This window comes from Ambystoma mexicanum, chromosome 3q (assembly GCF_040938575.1).
Source record: "Ambystoma mexicanum isolate Mex_15411 chromosome 3q, UKY_AmexF1_1, whole genome shotgun sequence".
Taxonomy (NCBI): domain Eukaryota; kingdom Metazoa; phylum Chordata; class Amphibia; order Caudata; family Ambystomatidae; genus Ambystoma; species Ambystoma mexicanum.
Window position 1 is genome coordinate 822,401,552 of NC_090926.1, and position 22,569 is coordinate 822,424,120.

Here is a 22,569-nt window from a genome sequence, read left to right on the forward strand (position 1 = left end):
AGGCTCCTTCTCCATTTGTAGGGTCTTGATATAGTCATCCTGGCATGGAAACAACCATTTTGATCTCCATCGCAAGTCGCCCGACTTCCTTGGAACTGTCCCAGAGTAGTACATGCTGAAAGATGGCCGCAGCATTTTGCATCGTGTGCTGAAACCTACTTTGAAATAAAAGTTCTAACTGTATTCATGGCATAGGGGATGAGAGAGCAGACACATCAACTCTCATCAGATGCTCTTTCCCCCAACTTTTTCATGTGTTGCTACCACATGTTATTCCCCAGGTGAGCTGAATTATCTATATAGGTATTCATCCCTTAATTATCTTCCTCTGCAAGTCTCTTTTGTCTCCTAACATACTCTTAGAGATGATGGAACTTGTCATAATTCGTACTCACAGTGGGGAGAATCAAAGGCACTCTTTCTCCAGTAGAAGCATTAAGATAATAGAGACTGTGAATAATAAGGAACAAAAGGACAACAAGAACAATCATGCAAATATATATTATGCATAGAAATCTGTGCAAACATTTCTGGCGCCATCCTACCGCTTGCTGAACTTGTTCACTCTCTATAATTATGCCATCTTCTTCAGTAATCATTTTTAAAACAATCATCAAGTTCCTTTACATTTGTAACTGTATAATTTGTTCAATTATAGCAATGAGAAATCTTCTTATCACTGGACCATTTTTTGTATCCTGTAAGAATGTATGAATATTAAAGTCTCTTCTAACAAAAACAGGGTAAGATTGAAGTATGAATACAAAGACGCAACCACAAGCCGATGAACATCACTATCGGCAGGTATCATGTATTTGTATCACTTTAAAACAGATACTCTCCATGAAATGAATCCGGATTATGAAATTTTTTACTAATTTAATTTTCAATCTCTGGAATTTCTCTGCAAGTCATTGTGCATCCTGCTAAAATACATGTAAGCGGTGTCTATTGAATTCCAAATAAAGTACGTTCTAGTCACTTGTTGCTTTATCGTCCTTCTTTTTATTCATTGATCGGGTCTGCACACACGGATATTCTTCTTCTTGTCTTGCTTCTGGATCAGCAATGGTGTGAGGGTGGGTCTTGCCTTTATAAACCTTCACATTGTTCAGATGCAACCAGGCTCGTCTTCCTGATATTTTAACAGCTGAAGGGGACAGTTCCTCAAAACAGAATGAGCCATTAAAGTAGGGCTCATGCTACTTCCAGGTGAAATTTCTAACCAGGGTCAATTCCCCAACATTTAACCTAGGTGGTGGTAATAGTTCACTTAGATTTGTTGACAAATTCTCTACCTCCGTATTCCTAGACCATCCCCCCTGATTCTTGACTTGATCTAAAATGAAAGACATACTGGTAGTCATAAATGTCAAATAATTGAGCATCTCATCACCTAAAGTTTTAGCTACACTCTGGCCATCACTCCTAATCCTAGATGGAGGTGTAAGGGGCATTCTCCTTCGACGCCCTGTTACCAGCTCATGCAGGGTGAGGGGGTGGTCCTACCATGGACAATTCCGAAGGGCATATAAGGACAGGAGTAGGCAATACAGCCATCCTTTTTTCAAAGGTAATTTAATCTTGGCAATCCTCTCTTTGAGGAAGCCGTTGAGTCTCTCAATTATTCCGTTCGCTTGTCTGTGATACACAGAAGAAAACTTGTGCTTTATACTTAATAAAAGCCCTATTTGTTTGAATAGCTCATTGACAAAATGTGGCCCATTATCGGATCTTAGTATTTTCTCAAACACCCCACCGTGAGAATACTTTGCGCACTAAAAACTTTGCTGTGCCAATGACATCAGGTTACACGGACACACCTCGATCCACCTAGAGAAGGCACACACCACCACTAATCGATACCTATAACCATTACATGTCTACAGCATATCAACATATTCGATATGTAAATGCTCAAATGGACCATTTGGTCGAGGTATTACTCCTCTAATCATTCTCAGTGTATGCCCAGCAGTAAACTTTTTGACACGATGCAATTCACCATAAACAGTGCAACGTGTTCCAATAAATTAGGAATGAACCAGTCTTCTGCAAGACTTTCTGTAGTTACATGCGCAGGGTAATGCAGCTGTTCAAGAGTGACCTTCAATACATTTACTGGCATAACTGGCTTTCCACTGCTGTCCTGTTGCCAGAATGTTTAACTGGGGGATAGAAAACACCCCCTTCATTTGCATAGTTCTTGCTCTTCCTGTGGTGCACTTCCCTGAATCTCTGTTCATTTGGTTATTGACAGCAAATTAAACCCCTCCTGTACGAACAAGGGTGCTTCCAAGCCAAGCAGTCTTCGCCGGTCCCACCAGGCTTAGATATATTGCAGATCTTCTCGTTCCCCTTCGAAGTGTTTGTTTGTGTCTGCATGACAACTATTTGTATTGTATGGTCTGTGTTATCTTGCTTCTATTAGCCATGGAATCTCTTGATTTATGTTGATTTCACATGCACGTTATTTGCATTGTTTCTTTGCAATACTAACACTCCATCTAAAGTAGCACACACACGCTGTGAATTTTTTAAAGCACCCGCATGTCTTTCCCTCGTGCATTGCAGCATTACAGAATTTATTATCTGTGAATTTGTCTGCTTTGAAACTGATTAATTTGAGCAAACAGCAGTATTAGCATGCAGTCCCCCAGTGCAGTGCTTTAGGTTTTGACATCTCTACCTTACTGACTTAGAATTTGTAGACCTGTAGGGCTCCATAGCATATTGCGTGCGCCATTTCTGGGACTACAGGACCCAGAAGTCCCGGCTCGGCTGAAAGGGAAATGCCAGGTGCTTCAACACTGGTGCTTCCGAGTCAAGCCGGTCCTCGCCGGTCCTCACCATGCATTGCCTTCGCTGCCTTGATCCCTGCCTCTCTGTAAGTTTGTCAGACTCCGGGTACTTCGGTGTGACTGAACTAGGCGAGGTCTGGACTTGTGTTTTTTTTCTCCCTGTCTGTCCTTGTTCCTAAGTTTTCCCCTTCAATATATGTCCTCTTGCCCCTTTGGTGAGCTCTGATGGCACCTGTGTCTCCAACTTAATTGTGACACCAGTAGAGCTTAACAATCACGATTCACATCCTATACATAAAAAAACCAAAATGCTTGCACTCTGTCTTACACTCATCCTGTTAAACACCAGAACACTTCTGAAGCATCGTATCAAGGTAGCGGACCATTTATTGGAGAGAAAGCCCTCACCAAAACATGGCTTGACTCCTCCATTCCCAACAATCTCACTCTAGGCTCTCCCCCGACTATACTATTTTTTACACTGTGCATGGTCTGACAATTCACTGATTCAAGTGTCACTTACACTTCCTAAACCTTTAGCTAAGAAGGAAGCCTTACCACGGAATACCAAGCACATCCGTAACTTTAAAAACATTACACCTGAAAGGTTCTCGTCCCACCTGGTCTAGAACCTTAAACCCCTGCCCAGTTTTTCTCAGTCTTCCCCGTTGGTGGACCATCGTGTTACTACTCTAAAACAAGCTACCATTGACCTGGCCCCTTTGAAAAAAAAACATTAAGCCCGAGGTGCACCATAGCATTTGGTTTTCTGACAAGATCATCTCTGTTAGGCAGGAAAAAAGGGCCTCTGAAAGAGCCTGGAGAAAGAATCCAAACCCAGATTCATTACAGCAGTGTAAACTGGCAGTTAGGAAATATAAGACGGAAATGTTTTCTTCTAAATCCTCTTACTACAGCAACCGGATCAATAGTGCTCGATCCAATGTTAGTAAGCTCTTTAAAGTTCCAATGGATTTTCAGGACCCACCTACTCCTAGCACTATTGGTGTCATTCTATTCATGATGGCTTCCCGGCTAAAATTGCGATCCACAACGAGACCATCAACAATCTTGATATCAAAGAGGATGATACCTGTCTCTATGCCCCCCACCCAGATATTAGCAATGTACCTTGCTTTCACTTTTCTCAATACACTGTCGAGCAAGTCACTAAAATCATCCAGCAAATTAAACCCACCTACTGTCCAGCTGATACATGGCCCGTGGATATCTTTAAGGACTCTATTGAAGTATTGGCACCCTGGATGACCAGGCTCATTAACCTCTCCTTCGACGAAGGTACAGTCCACTCCTCCCTCAAGGAAGCATGGATCCCGCATTACTAAAGAAACCTGGACTTGATCCCCTGCTCCCAGATAATTATCATCCCATCACAAATGTGCCTTTTATCCTTAAAATCATGGATAAAATAGCATATAGCTAGCTACAAAAACACATTGAAGATCATGGGATTCTAGGTACACGCCCGTCGGGGTTCAGGGCTCAGAACCACCATGCTGGACCTTAAATCCCCCTTGGCCGGCATGGTGAATAAGGGTCATCCCGCCCTGCTGATGCTTCTGGACCTCTTGGCAGCCTTTGATTTGGTCGATCATTCGCTTCTGCTGACACGTTTGAGGGAGATCACCAACTGTTTTTCTTTCGCCTCCCAGTGGATTTCATCCTCCCTCGGGCCCTGCTCTCTCTGTGTGGCTGTTGGGGAAATGAGCTCAGACCCCATATTTCAAACCTATGGAATTGCACAGGGGTCATGCCTCTCCCCAACATTGTTTAACAGCTACATTCGCCCACTACTTGATATGCTGGATGTACTGGGGTCTCGGTATACTAACTATGCCGATGATACCTAGGTCATTCTCCAGCTGAGCACGGATTATGTTCAGGATTCTGCAGCTATTAATGTCATATATAAAGCCATCCAAGACTGGACGGCTACCAACTCACTCACCCTCAATTGTAAAAAAACTGAGCTGTTAATCGTGGTCTCTAAAGCTCACCTGGCCAGACTGTGTCCCGCCTATGACAACTTTACAATTGCCTCGAACATCATCCTCGTTTTGAAGAAGGTGAAGACACTGGTTACCCGTGAAGCAGATACTGACCTTATCCTTTAAATGTCAAAAAAACCTATGTCCTAATTATCTTGTTGACAGAATAAAAGATACCATTGGAGGTAGGGAGCTTTGCTCTTCTGCCTACCCTTCACTTATACAACCTTGGCATAATTTGGTGCACTTTGGGGGGACCATCTTTGATGTCCAAGCCCTTTTCATGTGGAATTCTCTTCCTGATCATGTTCGTGTGATCAAAAGCCTAATCCATTTTAATAAGGAAATTAAGACCTTCCTCTACAACCAGAACCCTGTATGACTCTTGCCTGTTTTCTCTTAATTCCGGCTTTTGATCACCTGTCTGTTTTGTTTTTGTCCTTTGTTGCACTCTGAGGCCTACGGGCATGTGGCACTCTATAAAAATTAAAAGAAATGAATGGTTGTAGCCGTACACTCTTTAATATCCTCAATATCAAAACTCAAAATTTCTGGAGAATATGCAACCCTTTTGGCTTCTACGTCTGCGGCTTTGTTCCCCCAAGAGATACAATCTGTTTATTTAGTATGCTCTGCGCATTTTACAAATGCTATGGCTACTGGGAGTTGTAGTGCCTTAATGAGTCTATCCAATAAGGACGCATGCTTCACTGGAGAGCCGTCTGCGTGGTGATAGCCCCTCCTTTTCCAATGTGACAACCCACCATGTACGGTTGACGTCACATAGGCAGACGTCACTTTACACCATCACTTCCTGCCCTTCATATTTCTCGAGCACAACAATAAGCACTGCTAGTCCTGCTGCTTGCACTGAAAAATTAGATGGTAGCTTGGCACTCGCCACTACCTCCAATTCCCCATTTAATCTTTGTCTTACTACTGCAGTGCCGGAATGCCTTTCCCACTAGTCTGATACATTTTCAAAGGACCATCAGTAAAAAGAATCTCCCCTCCCGCTGAAGCATTCCCCTTCACACAGGCTATATCATCATAAAATTCAATATAATTAGCACATTCATGCACATGATCACCATTTTCTACTGACTCATTTATGAACAATGCTCGATTCACTATTTTACATCTTAAAATCTTAATCGCTGGATTTGAAATCATTACCTCATTACCTGAAGCTCTTTGGGATGTAAATGTGCCCTTAGGTTTCTTTAAAATGGCAAACAAGGCATTCTCCACGTAAAGGGACATAGAGCAGCCCATGACAATACTTGTGGAGTTCTCAATTACAAATGCTGCAGCTTCCAAAGATTGTTTGCAAGGGCAGTGTCCTCTCATAACTGGGGCTAAAGACCCACTGCAATATGCCAAGGGTGTATACCCTAATGTGGTTCTTTGTGTAAGTACTGCTGTCATGGCTGCCCCAATTGTGTGCAAAATAAAAGTTCCTCAGCATAATTGGGAATCACTAAAACTGAGGCTGTACAAATTGCTTTTTTTAACTCCTCAAATGCTTCCTACATTTCTTCGGTCCATTCTAGTTTTGTTTTAGCAACTTGTGCTTTCTTTAATGCTTGCAGAAGCGACTTTGTGTATGTGATATGATAAAACACCCATGCTCTAATATATTGCACAAACCCATAAACTGTTTCATCTGTCTTACTGTGTTTGGTTTTGGTGTTTTGATGATTGCCTCAGCTCTCTCAGGTGTCAGTTTCTTTCCTTCATGTGAAATTAACTGACCTATGTACAACACTTCTTCTTGAAAGTATTGTAACTTTTCCTTGCCCACCTTCTATCCTTTGTCTGCTAAAATAGTCATTAGTTGGATAGAGTTCCGTCTACACTCATCCTCTGTTTTACTGCATATCAGTAGGACACTTAACATACTGTATCACCATGCTTTTGAGATCGATAGTGCCTACAACCATCTGTAGGACTCTGTTAAAGATCCATGGAGACTCACAGTACCCTTGAGCCAGCCAAGTGTGTTTTAGTCTTTTTTGGTGAAACATAAATAAAGTCAAGTCTTAGGAGTCCTTGTGCACAGGGATAGAGAAAATGCATTTTTCAAATCGATCACTGTGTAGTATCGAGCTTCTATTGGGATAATACAAAATATTGTTGTAGGATTAGGAACTAAAGGAAACTCAGCATCTGCAATCTGGTTAAGAGGTCTCAAATCCTGGATAAATCTCCATGACCCTCCTTTCGATTTTCTTATTGGATACACCGCAGTATTGCACAATGATTCTTTTGGCACCAGAATCCCCTGATTCATCAGTGCTGACATCGTCTGAAATATACCTTCATCAGCTTCTTGAGACATAAGGTACTGTTTTGCTTGGGGCAAAATTGTTCATGGGTTAAGTTTTATTTTAACCTCTCCTATCCCCTTCAATAAACCTACATCATATGGGCCTGTAGTCCATAGGAAACTTGGCACCTTTTCAAGATCCTACTTAAAAAAGGCTGGTTGCTGCTGCATTATCGCCATTCTTTGTGGGACTTCCCTTTTCCCTATCCTTATCCAGTATGTAATGCTCATGAAAAACACCACTTCATCATCACTTCGGTCTTCCCTGAACATATTGTCATCAGTTATCTCAGTCAGTCTATACCCCTCCTCAGAGCTATCACTGTTCTCCATGGTCTACCCACAAAGTCTATCCCTTCGAGCATTGCTATTTTCTTTTGTACGATAGCTGCTTTCAACTCTATTGGAATAGCTGTCCACCCTCCTCATCCATAGTTATTTGTGGTCTAAATAAAAACTTATCAGGTATCCTCACAATCTTTCCTACCAGGCCAGTTAGCCATGTCAGTAAAATGATTACCTCATATAGAAAAATCTATGGATCTACTGGAACACCTCGCAGAGCCCCTTGCCCTGTAAAGGCCAGCATGAACTCTGCCACATTAAAGATAACAAAGGAAGGGACATATTACATTCTCCTATGGAGACTGGTAATTTATCAGTAAAAGTAACTCGACTTGTAGCTCCAGAGAACCCTTGAGCATTCATGGCAATACCTGACATTGGGTACTTTACCTCTCATATACACGAGCGAGCTACTCCAGTGTCCACAAGTAAACAGAAATATTTGCCTCCTAATGTCGCATCAACCTTTGGTCCCTCCTGGGGGTATGGTGTGACAGATAGTACTGAACACATCAAGTCACCCTGTGAGCTGTCCTATTGTGGGTACAAGCTCAACCCTGTTCCTGTGAAAGGATTTCCCCCTACCACAGTGACACCTCCTATTCTAGGTGTTAATATTTGTTCTGTATTCGCGTACTGGTTAGTCTGCATAGGGGTTTGTTGCGACTACCCCTGTGTTGGATTCATTTGTACTTGTCCCTGCCATGGCACCTGCTGCGTGTGTGGTGCTTGTGCCTAATAAGATGTGTGATCTTGGACAAAGCCCTCTCTAGTGTGTGTGCAGTATGGTGGAGGTTAAACTGTCCCGCCTCTGGAAAATTGTCCATTTGTTACATTCCCTCGGCTCTTGCATACACGTGCAATATGTTCTTTCATTCCACAATTCAAAAATTTTGGGGGAACTCTTTTGTTAATGTCTCTTTGGTTATATCCTCCCTGAGCACTCTGGTTCTCATTCTGTGTGTTTTGAAACCCACCTTAGTTATTCTATAATCTGTCTCTTCTTTCCTTATACCCATACCTCTTACTTGTTGTGTAAACCCATACCCATCTTGGTCCATGAGGCATAGATAATTTGACTGTGATATACCCGTTGTTTCCTGCATTCCCATTCCTTCTTTGCTTGTCGATAACACCCGTTCTATGGCACATTTTGTCAACTTTTTCTGAACTAACTTGGTTTCCTCAATCTTTCTATTCTCATCTTTCTTCTTGTTTCTTTCTTGCAATAACCGACAATGGTGTACTATTGTCAACTGTATCTCAGCCCATGGCTTCGCTTCCATCCCCACTTGTTTTTTCATCTGCCTCTGTACTGGCTCAGGAAACACCTGACATAAAGTATGATAAAATACTGACACTGTCTTTTCCCACAGCTTGCGAGTTTCAAATTGCAATTTCTCCTGAATATCTTAAATAAAAGCAATAGGGTCTTCATCTTTCATTTTTCGTGTCATAATTGCACCCATATGTCAAAACTGTCTAATATATCCCCTAACTTCTCAGAATCAGGACTGCTTTGTTCATGCACCCATTCCTCCTCACCTGAATCTTCTGATGAGGACTTGTGTCTTCGCCCCTTTCTCTTTGTCACCTTTTTTTTCTGAAGAGGAATGGCCTTCCGCGGTTAGAAGCCACATTGTCTCCCTGATAGAACAGGAAAGCAAAGGGCCCCTTCCTGAAGAGACCGAGAAGAGAGGAAAAAAGCGGAAGCTTAAAAAAACCTCTCTCGCATGTAGGATCTTGATTGCAGAGTAGCTCTACAGTAACTCCAGGTAAGTTTGAACTCCAGGTAAGTTTGAACTCCAGGAAGGTGATGGTACTTGTGACAGGATTTCTGATCACGTGATGCGAGGAGTTGAAGGCAGTCTATGTAGCATTGACCAGACTTCTGATCACGTAATGCGGGGAGCTGTATGCAGTCTGTGTAGTATTCCGACAGGATGGAATCAGTGGGAAAGGAAACTAGGAACGAGGGAGGCGACTGGAGGCAGTCGGCGGACAAGGAACCAAAGAGAAAGAAAGAAAGATAAGAAAGAAAGAAAGAAAGAAAGAAAGAAAGAAAGAAAGAAAGAAAGAAAGAAAGAAAGAAAGAAAGAAAGAAAGAAAGAAAGAAAGAAAGAAAGAAAGAAGGAAAGAAAGAAAGAAAAGCAGGTAAGAAACAGAAAAGCTGAGAATCAGCTGAAAGCAAGATGCATCGAGTAGAAGAGGGAGGAGCAGAGAAGAGAATGAAGAATGACTAAGGAGGGAGCGAAGGAAAAAAGGAGAAAGATAGCGGGAAGGCAACAAACAGCGAGTTAGGAGGAAAATAGGAGCCAACGGCTATAACGGCAAAAAATGAAACGGAAAGGAAGGAGGCACCGGGCTGAGACCGGGTAACAACGAAACTAGGCAAAGCCAGTAAATAACACAGAGCGGGCCGTGGAGCGTAACGCAAGAAAGTTGCAACGCGCCGAACAAAGACAAGGGGCATGGTTAAATACGGAAGCAAGGAACCAGGAGAGAAAGACTAGAATGAAACAACAGGAAATTACAAACAGAAGTGGAACATTCTAATGGCAGTGAAGCTGCCATCGGCTCCATAGATGCCAGGGAATCCTTCTTGCAAACGGCATGACACCATATCCGATGTGTCAGGATGTTGTGCCCTGAGAGCCCTCCAAATGTCTGCTCTACAATTATTAAGCAGCTCTCCATCATGCGCTGTGCTTTGTACAGTCACACTTGAATAGCTCGCGCTCCTCCATATGTCATCAGCCCGCTCCAAGAATGGCTGCCAGGAGACGTTTTATGTCTCCTATTACTAGCATATTTCCTCCTATCATTTTCTCTCATTCTTATATTCATTTCCCAGCCCCCAAAGTCAAACTAGGGAGCTTATGTTTTAAGTTATCCTTATCCATCTTTAGCCATGGAATGTTTTACAGTCTTGCTTCCCCTTTTTCTAATGAGGGAAACTATGTGAACCGATTCCCATAGTCGGATTCACAATTTCTATCGCTCCTCGATACTATAGTCAACAAACACCATTTAGACTAGTCAGACATTTACACATTATAAACACCATGATCACCTTCCCACTTATTTATTTCCTATTTACAAATAAGGGGTACTTCTTCTCTCACCTTTACTTTTTACCCTGTACAGGGTTCGAGACATCACCTTACACGGTCCTTACATGTGGGTTTTTTATTTCTCTCTACTCCCGTTGGAGTTTGAAATTTCTCCTTCAAATTCCCTTGAATTAGGCCTCTTAGGCGGTCTCTCTTATCTCTACAATTGTTTCCCGTTAGTCACAATTATCACAATCCTGTCCCTTTATTTGCCATTCCCCTTAGTCTACTCACCATTCGTAATTGACTCGAGGCCCTCGGTATCGACTCCTCCTCCAATCCAACCACTTCGCCTTCCGTCCACAGAGCGCTCGTGCTAACCAAGCAGGGATTTCTTCAAAGGGGGACCTGCCCACCGTCTCAGTTATTCTTGCAGTTTTATTTCTATTTAGCCGCTCTACACAGGAAATGCTGCGATCTTCCAAATATTGGCGGAGGATGCCTTATCAGCCGAAAATCTGGAACAGAACTAGTTTGGTATTTTAAACCATCTGCATCGCTACCACGTGAACTTAAGGTCCACTTTAAGTCCAAATAAACAAACAAACTCAATAAAATGGCAAAGTACCTTTTATTAGCAATTATCTAAAAGAGGGAATTTACAACGAACATCAGCGTACGTTCAGGTTCTCTCAGTGATCTTTGCACAAAACATAGTTTACACATCAAAAATACATTAGAGATGATGTCATAGTATGTGGCAATAATGAAAAACCTACCATGGGTTGGGATTGGCTTAAGGGGAACATTTAAATATACTTATAGGAACTAGGATTGTGATAGGCTGTCCACTATCAGGTGGACAACATATGTCTACCTCTAAAAGATGTACAAGTAGCCAAGTAACACTAACACACTTGAAGTTATATATAAATATGTATTTATAATACACACAAGGTTTAAATAATCATTTTTTTAAAAGCGTTATCTACAAGTAACATTCAATCAAAGTAAGGATTCAGTTTGTTAAAAGACAATAACAGTTGGCAAATACTTTTCTTATGCTAATACATGTTCTGGCACATGGAGTGACTTCAGTAAATGTCAGTATTGCCCTTATTTTGGTTATCAATTCCGTTATTGAGTTGTTTAAGGATGGAAGGGTTAGAATAAGTTTTAGAACATACTTTCAACAGTTTGTAAAACAGTTACAATCTCCTAAAAGGTGGCAAGTAGACTTTTATCCCAGCAATAATAGTGTAAAAATTATAACCTATGAGGAAACAAGGGTTTCCAAATCCAATAGGTGCAGATGAGTTCCTTTAGGGAGCCAGGACAGCCACAGTCAATGGACAAGGCAATAGTTCTGATGAGTTAATGAGTTCAGAAGAGATCACTGTAACTCAAGGTCAGAAGAAATCACTGTAATTCAAAGTGAGCTACGTTGTAGACACAACAAGCTGTTGGGCCAGTGCAGGTGAGTTGAGATCAACTCCAAAAAGCACTATGCAAGACAGGAAATACAAATCATGGCTAAAAGGAGAATACCCCAAGCTGCATAGTACCTGGGATTCAAAGAAAATTGTTCTAGCTGGATTCCGCCATGCTAAATCTGGCAGACCCTTGTTCCTGTACCTTGGTCATGGTGATGAAATGGAAGATGTCTGGTGGGCTCCTGCGGCAGTACTTGGGAGAGGGACTCCACAGCAATGGACTTCCTTTATTTTCTGTGTTTTGGCTTGTTTTCCTCTGCGTCAATGAAGAACATAAAACGTACTTCTTCGGTCCTGGACTCTGGTGAGGGGACTCTGGATCAAGATGTCCTGCTTCTATAGGGTCCTCAGGATGTCTACGAAGATTTGGATGGTTTCAGACTTTGCAAGATGATGCACTCCTCAATGGTCACAGGACCCCTGGCATTAGGCTTCTGCAGCTCTAGTAAGCAACAGCAAGTTGGGGGTTGCGCCAAGTGGAAGCTTGTCTATAGACTAGTTGGTCCCACCAGCCTAAGGGAGGAAGTTGTCTCGTACAGGTCTTCCCAGTTTATATGAAAACGGGGTCAGCACAGCTGCAGGGCTTCTGTGGGCACTTTGTGCTGCAGGAGGGTGATGTTGGCATCTTGTCATGTCTTCTTCTTTAGATGTTCCTCTCTAGTGGTCGACTCTGACTCCAGTCCAAAAACCTTGCTTTTTATGCGATTTCCCATTCATTCACAGCCTATGCTGTCACTCACACAGCAGGGTGGCTGTCCTTTCATGACTGCCTGCCTGCCGATTAGAACTGGTTTCACTCCGGCACACCTTGAGACAAAGGACAGGAAAGTTTCAGGACCCTCACACACTTCCTGCCTTTCCAGACACACTAGAACCTGGGCGGACATCAGGGCTGAAGCCCGCCAAAGGCAAAACACACAAAGGACTCAAACCTGTTTCAACTAACAGAGTAAAAGCCATAGAGGAACTAACAAGCAGAACATGACGAAAAAAGAAGACAGAGGGCATTTTGGGAAAATGTTCACCGATGGGTGCTAAACTGCAGCTGAGGGTTCAGCCTGCGGTAAAAATGCACACAGGTAGTAAAAACTAAATCATTGCCACCAGCCATTTTAAGCATGGTAGTGTAACAAAAAATGTCACATGAGACGTGGGATAGGGAAGTAACCCCCCAGCACTGCATATAGGGTGGTGTGTGCTGGCCCCACAAAGAGAAAGGTAAGTAAGACAGGGATCATCTTACTAATCTTGGGAATGGTAGATCACCCACGAAAATGTATTTAAACATTCAGAGAAGTCCAAGGGACTTCTTAGTGACACTGAACCTAAGGTGTTATGTGTCACCATGCAAAAAGCAGATGCTTATGGAGTTTGTCAGACTCCATAAAACAGTGAAATACAAACATCCTATTCAGGAAAAATACATGAGGGAGAAAACGGTCCCACTCACCCCGGAGGAAAAAATCACAAGCCATAAATCCAGCAAAGCAGTTGGGGGTCTCTAAGGTCGAAGGGAATTAGCACAGCACTCTCATGAAAACCCCAAAGGCCCTGAAACGCATCGCCTATCTGGAGGAGGAGAAAAGTGCAAATGTTCAGTACATCACTACATACCGCCATGGACCCACACTGTAAAGGCAAAGCAAAGAGTGTTCCAGCAGTTCTATGCCATTGGACAGTACTCCCGAGTCCTCTGAGCCGTTGTATGCATACATGTAGGGCTGTGATCCCGCCAGATAAATATAAGGAATCAGCAAAAATGGCATTCCATCAAAGTGCATGTCTTCTGCAAGGCAAATGGCAACAAAATGCATGTGAATGACAATTTACCCAGATGCACTCATGATAGCTACATCCTCTGTCATTCCTCTTTCCATCATGTGGCGTCTGGAACCTTTTGAAACATGTGTCTCCTTTGTGTGTATAACCAATTACACACATCCAGCCACACATGCAAACAAGCACTTGCAAAACATCCACCTGCCATAGCAACCAAGCCAACCAATATTTAGCCTGTACCCATTTGCATGGGACAGTGCATACCCACATTCACCATTCCTTCTGACACCATTCAGGAATATGTATGTATTTATTGGGTATGTAAAATGCGCCTATACACAATGTTTTTCAATGCACAACCAGACATAAAGGTTCCTACTAGGCCTTGTGACATTCAGATCGTGCAAGTACAGGAAGAGAAGTGCAGGGGTGAGGGGGGAGTACCGGTAATGCGAAAGGGCCTGTGAGGAAAAGCAAGTGCCAGGGGAGGCCAAGTGGACGGAGCTTGGGAAAAGCAGAAAGAGCAGGAGAAGGAAGGTCCACAAGCTAAGTGCAAGGCAAGGGGCTGGAAGAACTACAGGGTGCAGGCCCAGCCAGGCTAGTGCAGGTGAAGTGGCCTGGAAGGGCAAGTGCAGGTTGAGGGGGGGTTAGGAGAGACCACGTGCAGGGGTAGACTGGAATAGGGGGGGCTGGTGCCCTGTAAAACACTGAAGGAACCAGGCAGTCAGTCAAGAGGCAGATGGGGACAGCAGTGGAGGGGAGCGGGAAGGAAGAAGAGATAAGGTAGATTGTGAGAAGCTTCTGGAACTTAAGGAGATCCGGCTCCAGTCTGAGAGGCTAGGGAGGCCATTCCAGAGGGAGGCACCTGCGGAAGAGAGGGAATAAAGTCAACATGGGTGAAACCCACAACAATGCTGCACACATTTCTACGAGAGGCATAGCTGACAACACCTTTGGAGTGCTCACGTCAAGTTTCCGCAGTCTTGTACACTTGGGAGGTGTATTGCTATACATAAAACCAGTGGCATGAAATATCATACTGTGTTGTGTTGTGTCCTGCACAATTTAGCAACACACTGTAGCATACCTGTCGAGGTGCAATTAGCTTTGCATATTAATCCACAGTGTCCACACATGCCCCTAGTGGGGCAAAGGGCACAGGAATAGGACACCTGCAATTATGTAGTGCAAACATGTTTTGCATGAACCACACCCTGTGTTATGGATACTCTCTTCAACCCCATACCTGATGGGTTTCAGTTTCAATGAGCAGCAATGAGTGTGTGCACAACAACAGGAAAAACACACTGTAAGCACATCTGCTTTTACGTGCCGCAAACATACACAAACACACAGAGGATACCCATAACACCGCCTCACAACACTACCCATTAACAATATATGAACTACATGCAACAACAATCATGCAGATACCTCAGAAATCCACATACATCAGGAGATGACACACTTCAGCCAACACATGAATGACTCACCCACATTAACACCCGGATGCACAGCTTGTTAAGATTGAAAAGAAAACACAAAATCACACATCACACTGGCAGAATACGTTATTGTGAGAGCCCATAGACCCCACACAGATGTTGCAAAAGGACATGTACACCCCTCTGAGTGGCCCTGAAGTACACACTCTGTGAAAGGATGTGAGCACCTTCTGGTGACTAACCACATTCAGTCATATGCCGTGGACCATCACATTTACCAGGAGGCCCATAACTGCATTACCAAATATTATGGTTACAAGGAAAATAGACCACATCAAATATATCTTTTAAAGAAGAATTGTACTGCTAACAAAGCACATTACACTAACAGACATCCCACACGGCAATGAGCTTAAGGCCCTTTAGGACCATGCATATGTAATGGATGGGATCACACATAATAACTCCAAGTCCAAATAACCAAACCAACTCCAGAAGATGGCAAAGTACTGTTTTATTAGCAATTATCTAAAACAAGGAGTTTACAACGAACATCAACACACATACGCTCAGGTTCTCTCAGCAACCTTTACACCAAACATAGTTTACATATCAAAAATACATCAGAAATGACATCATACTACTTGGCAATAATGAAAAACCTACCAAGGGTTGGGATTGGCTTAAGGGGAACATCTAAGTATCCTTGCTATAGGAACTAAGATTGTGATTGGCTGTCCACTATCAGGTGGACAACATATGCCTAGCTCTAAAATATGTCATCTTCAGAAACAGTAGATACATAGTTTCTCATTGGTTTTCAAACTATAAGGTCCTTCATTATATGGCCTAATATAATTGGTCGGCATGCTTGTGTCAAGTCTGGAACATTCGGTTCACTTAGCAGCACGTATGCTCAGACCCAGGAGCAAGGAGGTTGGACATGACACCCCTCCACCCCCACCCAATTAGCCCAGAATCTCTCATCACCAATGCCTTCTGCCATGAGGATTGACTTGGAACTCAGCCTTGCAAACTAGCCTTGTCTTTTTAATACATGGGAGTGAGCGCACTGACTATCTAGTTCTAGTTCGAAATCTATTCTCATCCTTTGCTCACGTGACAGGAGCCCCAGATTTGGTCCATCTTGCAGGTTTTAAATGCTTTAAAAGAATTAAAAGTTGCACTCTTGGGGTTCTTTCTTTGCATCTTAACAAGGGATGATTCATTATTTGCACTTTCAATCCTTTCCCGAATAGACAGCTGACCTTGGCTGCTCCAGTCTTGACTCTAGGCCAGACAACCTTGCCATTCAGCTCTACGATACTGCTTATTGTTACTGTGACACAATTTTCCCTTCCCACTTCTTGAGTCTTGGCTTACTAAATTCATGATAGCGATGTCTAGCTTCTATACAATGGCGGCTTCGCCTGCGCTCTATTCACTACGTATCACCAGCTTTTATGATGAATTAGTCTACCTTGACTTTCAGCATCTGTACAATTATTGAACGGTTGATTTTCTGCAGCACTTCGTGCACGTGTAATCTCCTCTTTCGTATTTAAAAATACACTTGATTCTTTACTTCGTCATTAGCTTCTTGAGGATCAATACATTGTCTTCAGCCAGTATCTCTTGTGTGACATCACTAACTTCTTTTCTTTGCTCTTTCACACATTCCTTCAGGGAGTTCCTCCCTTAGGTTGTCATTGCTTTTGGGATACATTTGGTAGGGTTGTGTCAATGGGTATCTTCTTTCGAACACACGCTGCAGTATTGGCACAACTGCTGGTGTCAAACACTGCACGATCTCAGGTCTCCAACATATGGGAGGAAGGGGGGCAGGATCTCCTGCAGAGGCATGCAGCTGCTCCTCTACACCAACGTTAATGTCTAAACAACAACCGGAAAGCCCCAACATAATAGCATGCATACTACGTGTAACCCAATCTAGGATATGCAATATGTCAACAGTCACTGGGACGCACCATCATGTGGTGCATTCTGGATTGGGAGACCACTCAAACCATGTTGTGCCACAGCATGATCCTCCTTCGCCGTAGCAATGTAGAACATAGATGCATGCAACAACCCACCAAAAGCAGCATTGCCCTATTGTATGCTTTCCATCAATGCCACCATGCCCAGGTACATGCCAACATGCCCTGGTGCATCTCCTCCCACAATGCACACATCCCCCGAGAAAAGTCCCTAGTGACTGCTACCATTGCATGGCCTATTTGGGTCATATTATCAGGCAACACCTGCAGTACCAGTCATGTGGGCTGCTCACATGCAGCAGCTCCTCTTCCCTCAGAATGGCTGGCATCAGGTGGCCACCATGTGTGTGTGGCCGAGTCAGGCATGATACATATGGTCTACCCTGTGTAATGAGCTAACAGTATATGTATCATCTAATGTACCTGAAGCCTGCGGGGGATGAGGGTGTGGGTGTTTTCTGATTGTGGGGAAATGTAAAGGAGCTGCCACTGCTGCCACCAAAAAGCCCAGCGCAGCAGCCCTATAACTGACCCGCTTTTCCCAACCAGGGCAAATCCCACGAGGGATAAGGGCCCGTGTGTTTGCAGCCCGCAGGGTGTTCATGGGCCTGCAGACACTCCTGGGGGCTATATCCTGCATATAAAAATCTTGTCAAGTTTGTTTAATGCTCTGTTGGCCCCATAACATCAAATGTGTCCTAAGTAACCGTGGTACTGGAGGATTTGCAGGATTTTGATTTGTGTGGTGTTGCTGCCTTCTAACCACACGAAGGCGGGGTCAAAGGCTATCGACTGAGGAACCGCCTCAGACCCTCTATTGAAGCAAATAAGGGTGAGCATTTAAGGCTTTTATTCGTTTTACCCTTCGGCGGCAGACTCTGTTACTCCTGTGCTCTTGTGACTCTTGTGTGGCGATTGTGTGACCCCACCTTTGGATATAAACTTGCACTGAGCCTGACTTTGATTTAGTTGCTAGCTGCTGCTTGGATTAAGAGAAACTAGAAGGGGTCAGGAGGGAGGAGATGAACTCTGGCAGCCTCTTGAGCCACAAGGGTGTGCCCTAAACCCCTGCTCCAGCAGAGAGCTATATTTTACTTTTCGAATCCCGGTTTGTTTGTTTGTCTTCTTGGTTGCAATGTTTTATCTCCTGAAAATGTTTTAATAGTTTTAATACTATAACATTACGCACTAATTGTCACTGATTTCCACTGCAGAATGTTCCACCATGACTAAGAGGAAAGTTATGTCCCCTATTTTGCCCGAGCATCGACAGAAAAAGATCTCCAAAATGTTTGGACTTGTAAAAGTCGTTAAAACCTTGATCACCAAAATTAAGGTCTTAATTCAAGATATTGATTGCCTAGATACTAGTGGGAGGAGTGGGGCAAGACTCATAGAGAAAGTTGATATAACTAATTTTGCCTCTAACTGTGCAGTAGTGGGTTGAGGGTGATGTCATTGTATGCACACCGGCTGTTCAAGTGTTCCCGTGAGCAGTTCTGCAATTAAGGTGCCTTGTGGAAGTAGAACCTCCGAAAAGGTTGAGGATCCACTTAGGGTCTATGAAGTAGATAAAAGGGATGATCAAGAGGGGGAGGAACTTTGTCTCTTCATATATTGTAGAGGGTATGGGGGCTGTGGGAGTGGCCCCATGTGATATTATTGAAGTTTATGCCCAGCGAGGCACCCAGGTAGTCCCTGCCAAAACGACCATTAACAATCTGATCGATTCCAATGCTGCATGAGATAACATTGCAGTAGATAATAATGCCTTGAACAATGGGTGGTAGGACCTAATGACATGGGAAACTGTTATTGTCTTTGACTCTAGCGTTTCACTGTCCAATAGGTTTTCTGCATTGGTTTAGCTTGATTCCCAGGGATCCTCTGTTGTAGAGGGCGGAAACTACCAGGGAAGACAGAGAAAAAGTCACCAACCCACCACTCGTACAACCCTAAATAAGCACACGTTAAAGTGTGGTAAGAATCCCAAGTGCGTTAAACAAAAGATTAAGCAAACCGATGTGGATTGTAGAGGTGTGAGACAGCTCATTTCTTGCCCTTTACACATACATCCACCCAGTGGTGACCCTAGTGCCCAAATTAATTTGGATACAACACAGGAACTTATGGGAATTTTAAATTTGTGGCAGAAAGAAGATCTACTTCAAGAGCTAGTACTATAGACTAGATCTTTGAATGTCAGCATTAATGATCTGGGCAGGAAGCTCGATTTTAGTGCTGGGCTTGACAATATGGATACACCCTCTTTGAAAGGTAGTGTAGGAGGATCAAGCAATGAAGTGGGTCAGCCCCTAACCCACACACTACCCCAGAAAATTAGTGCCCATCATATCACTGCTGCTCAAAAACAGATTGAAAGGGCGTGACACATCAGAACACACTCACCTACAATATCTAGAGCTCTGCGATCAACTAACTGCCTGAGGCCTATTATCAAAGCCATTGACTTACACACATCCCGAAATACCAAAACAGATGGGCCACAGAACATTGGTGGCATTATGAAAAGAAAGCCTCCTGGGAGTGGCCAGATTCTATAGGTATGAGACACTCTGGGGCAGACCTGCATTTGTGGTTATGCATAACGTCCCCAGATTGTCACCAGACTATTCTGAAAATGAGGAATCCTTGACAAATAAATGCAATCCATGGATCAGGAGTGTCAAAGGGTGTGTCTCAATGTCCCATGAAGACTTTGTTAGTTGTGTACGTGGGATGGGGCCAGATGGTCTCTATGACTGTATTCAAATATTTCTGGCCAATTCTTACTTGACAGAAGGACTCCTGACTATTGACTATATAACATATCCCACCAAGGGAACAGCAATTCGTTTGAGGGCCTACCTGCTAGGATGTGAGCAGTCACAAGATAATATGGGAGAACTGGGTGCCAAAAAAGGGACCCCTGGAGGGACTTATCCTAAATCATGCACACCCATTGGTGGGATCACTGTATTAGGCACTCCTAGCTCTACCCCTTGAGATGAAGGATTAGAGGCAGTCGAATGACAACCATCGGATAGTATGCTGGAGCTTACAACCCCCTGCTTAAAATGCTTTCTTGGAACATAGCTGGCCTCTCAAACATATGTACAGACAAAGTTGGATCACCTCTATTAGTCAAATCCAGATTGTATTATTACAAGAAACCTTCGATTTGGTGGACCTGCAGGGCTACCAAATATTTCAAATCCCTGCCTAAAAAGGCCCTAGAGGCCGCCCGAGTGGTGGGCTACTCATTTGGATCGATTCAACATTAAACTGGAGGGTGGAATCTTGTGTGGCAATGTCTTCAGACCTGCAACATTTAGTTGTTACCACCAAGAACGGATTAAGCATACCAATAGTCACCATTTATAATAGGCCTAATTCTATGTCAGTTATCACTGAAATACATGAACTGGTTGTGGGCGACTTTAATATGCAATTAGAACCATTGTTAGATCTTGAAGGGATCTGGGATAACAAAGATGAGGCTTGCGAAATCCCACCACTAAGAGCTGCTCCCCCAAGAAAGCCCATAAATCAGCAATTAAAATGACCAGGACCTTACATAAGTTGGAGTTAAGAGCCTCTAGCAATCATCCTGCTGGTATGATGTATGTGGGGTTTAGGGGTTCTTCATTGAGTGACTATTTAAGTTGGGGCATGGATGTGAACCCGTAGGCCCTTTAAGCGAGGTAACGTTATATGGGATGGATGGGGATGCAGAAGTTACTCTTACACCAATAATAAGATTGACGCAGGAAGTTGGCAAAACTTAGCTTTTTTATTTGCAATTGTCTAAAACAGGGAGTACAACAGACATCAACGGACGTCTCACAGTATTTCTCTCAATGTGTAAAAACGAACATTTATAGTAAAAACTTGTCATCATTGGCGTCACACTGCATGGCAAAATAAGAAAACCTAAGTTGGATTGTGTTTGGTCTACTGGGAACATCTAGGTATACTTTCTATGGGGGATGATATGATATGATAGGTTATTTATAACGTGCTTAATACCCAGAGGTTTCTAGGAGCGTACTCAGGGATCTAAGCTGCATTGCTTCGCATCATCTTGCTTCCAAGACGAGCACATTGCCCCTGAGCTATCCTCCCAAGATAAGATTGTGATTGGGTCCTTACTAGTCAGGTGGACAACTATGCCCACCCCTAGTGCAAGTCATCTTCAGCGTCATAAAATTCACAATGCATCTTTGGCTTTCAAACTATAGGGCTCTTTGCTACGTGGCCCTTTATAATTGGTTGGCACCTTTGTACTCTTCTGGAATATTCCACTCGCTAGCAGCATGCAAGCAGATACCCTGGGTGCTTGTGGGTGGACTTCACCATGCCTCCCCACCCAATTAGCCCATCATCCATCATCGGTCCTGCTGTCTGCCATTTGAATTGGCTTTGAACTCGGCCTTGCAAAGTATCACTGCGCCTGAGAATAGAAGGGTGTGTTAGCACGGTCTTAGCTTCAGTCTCGATGTCGATTGACCAAAGTCTATTTCCATCTACCCCATGTGATAGGAGACTGTGTTTTTAGCTCCATCTCCAACTTTAATACTATTAAATCATTAAAGCTTGGCACACATAGTGTTTTTCCATTGCACCTCTACAGGAGTTTGGCTCACTTCTCATGTTCATTGTATCTTCTTGAATAGATAACTAGTTTTTTGGCTGCCCCAACCCTTGACACTGGGCCAGACAACGTTCTCGATATTTCCTTCATCGTCAGCTGTCTTTCTCTACTGCACCACACTTTCAGGCTTTTTGGAACTGAGGTCCTAGTTTGCTAAAATGTGACGTGGAACATCCAGATTCTATATACAAGCATATATATAATGGTGGCACTGCCTGCAGTCTATTCACAATGAATAGCCAGCCTTCATGGTTACTTAGTCTACTTGCATATCAGCATATGTACAATTTATAAAACGGCTTGCATTTTCTTCAGTGCATCTTTGCACATGCAATCTTCATTCCGCACATGACATGTTACCCAATTCTTTACTTTGTCATCAGATTCTATAAGGTTTATATACTTTCTTCCTTGGAATCTCTTCTTAGCGTGTCTCCTCTACGCAACGTCACCAGTCTCTTGCCTTCACGCCTTCACACTTCTTCAGGAACCTCCTTTAAGAGACTGTCATTTCTCAGCGGTTATATCATATAGGGCTTTCTCAATGAATATCTTATTTCGAGAATCCTTTGTGTCATATGTACCATTATCAGCATTCTGCAAGTCGCAACTTCTGGTTTCCAACATATAGGCAAAATAGGAGCGGGATGTCTGGTAGAAG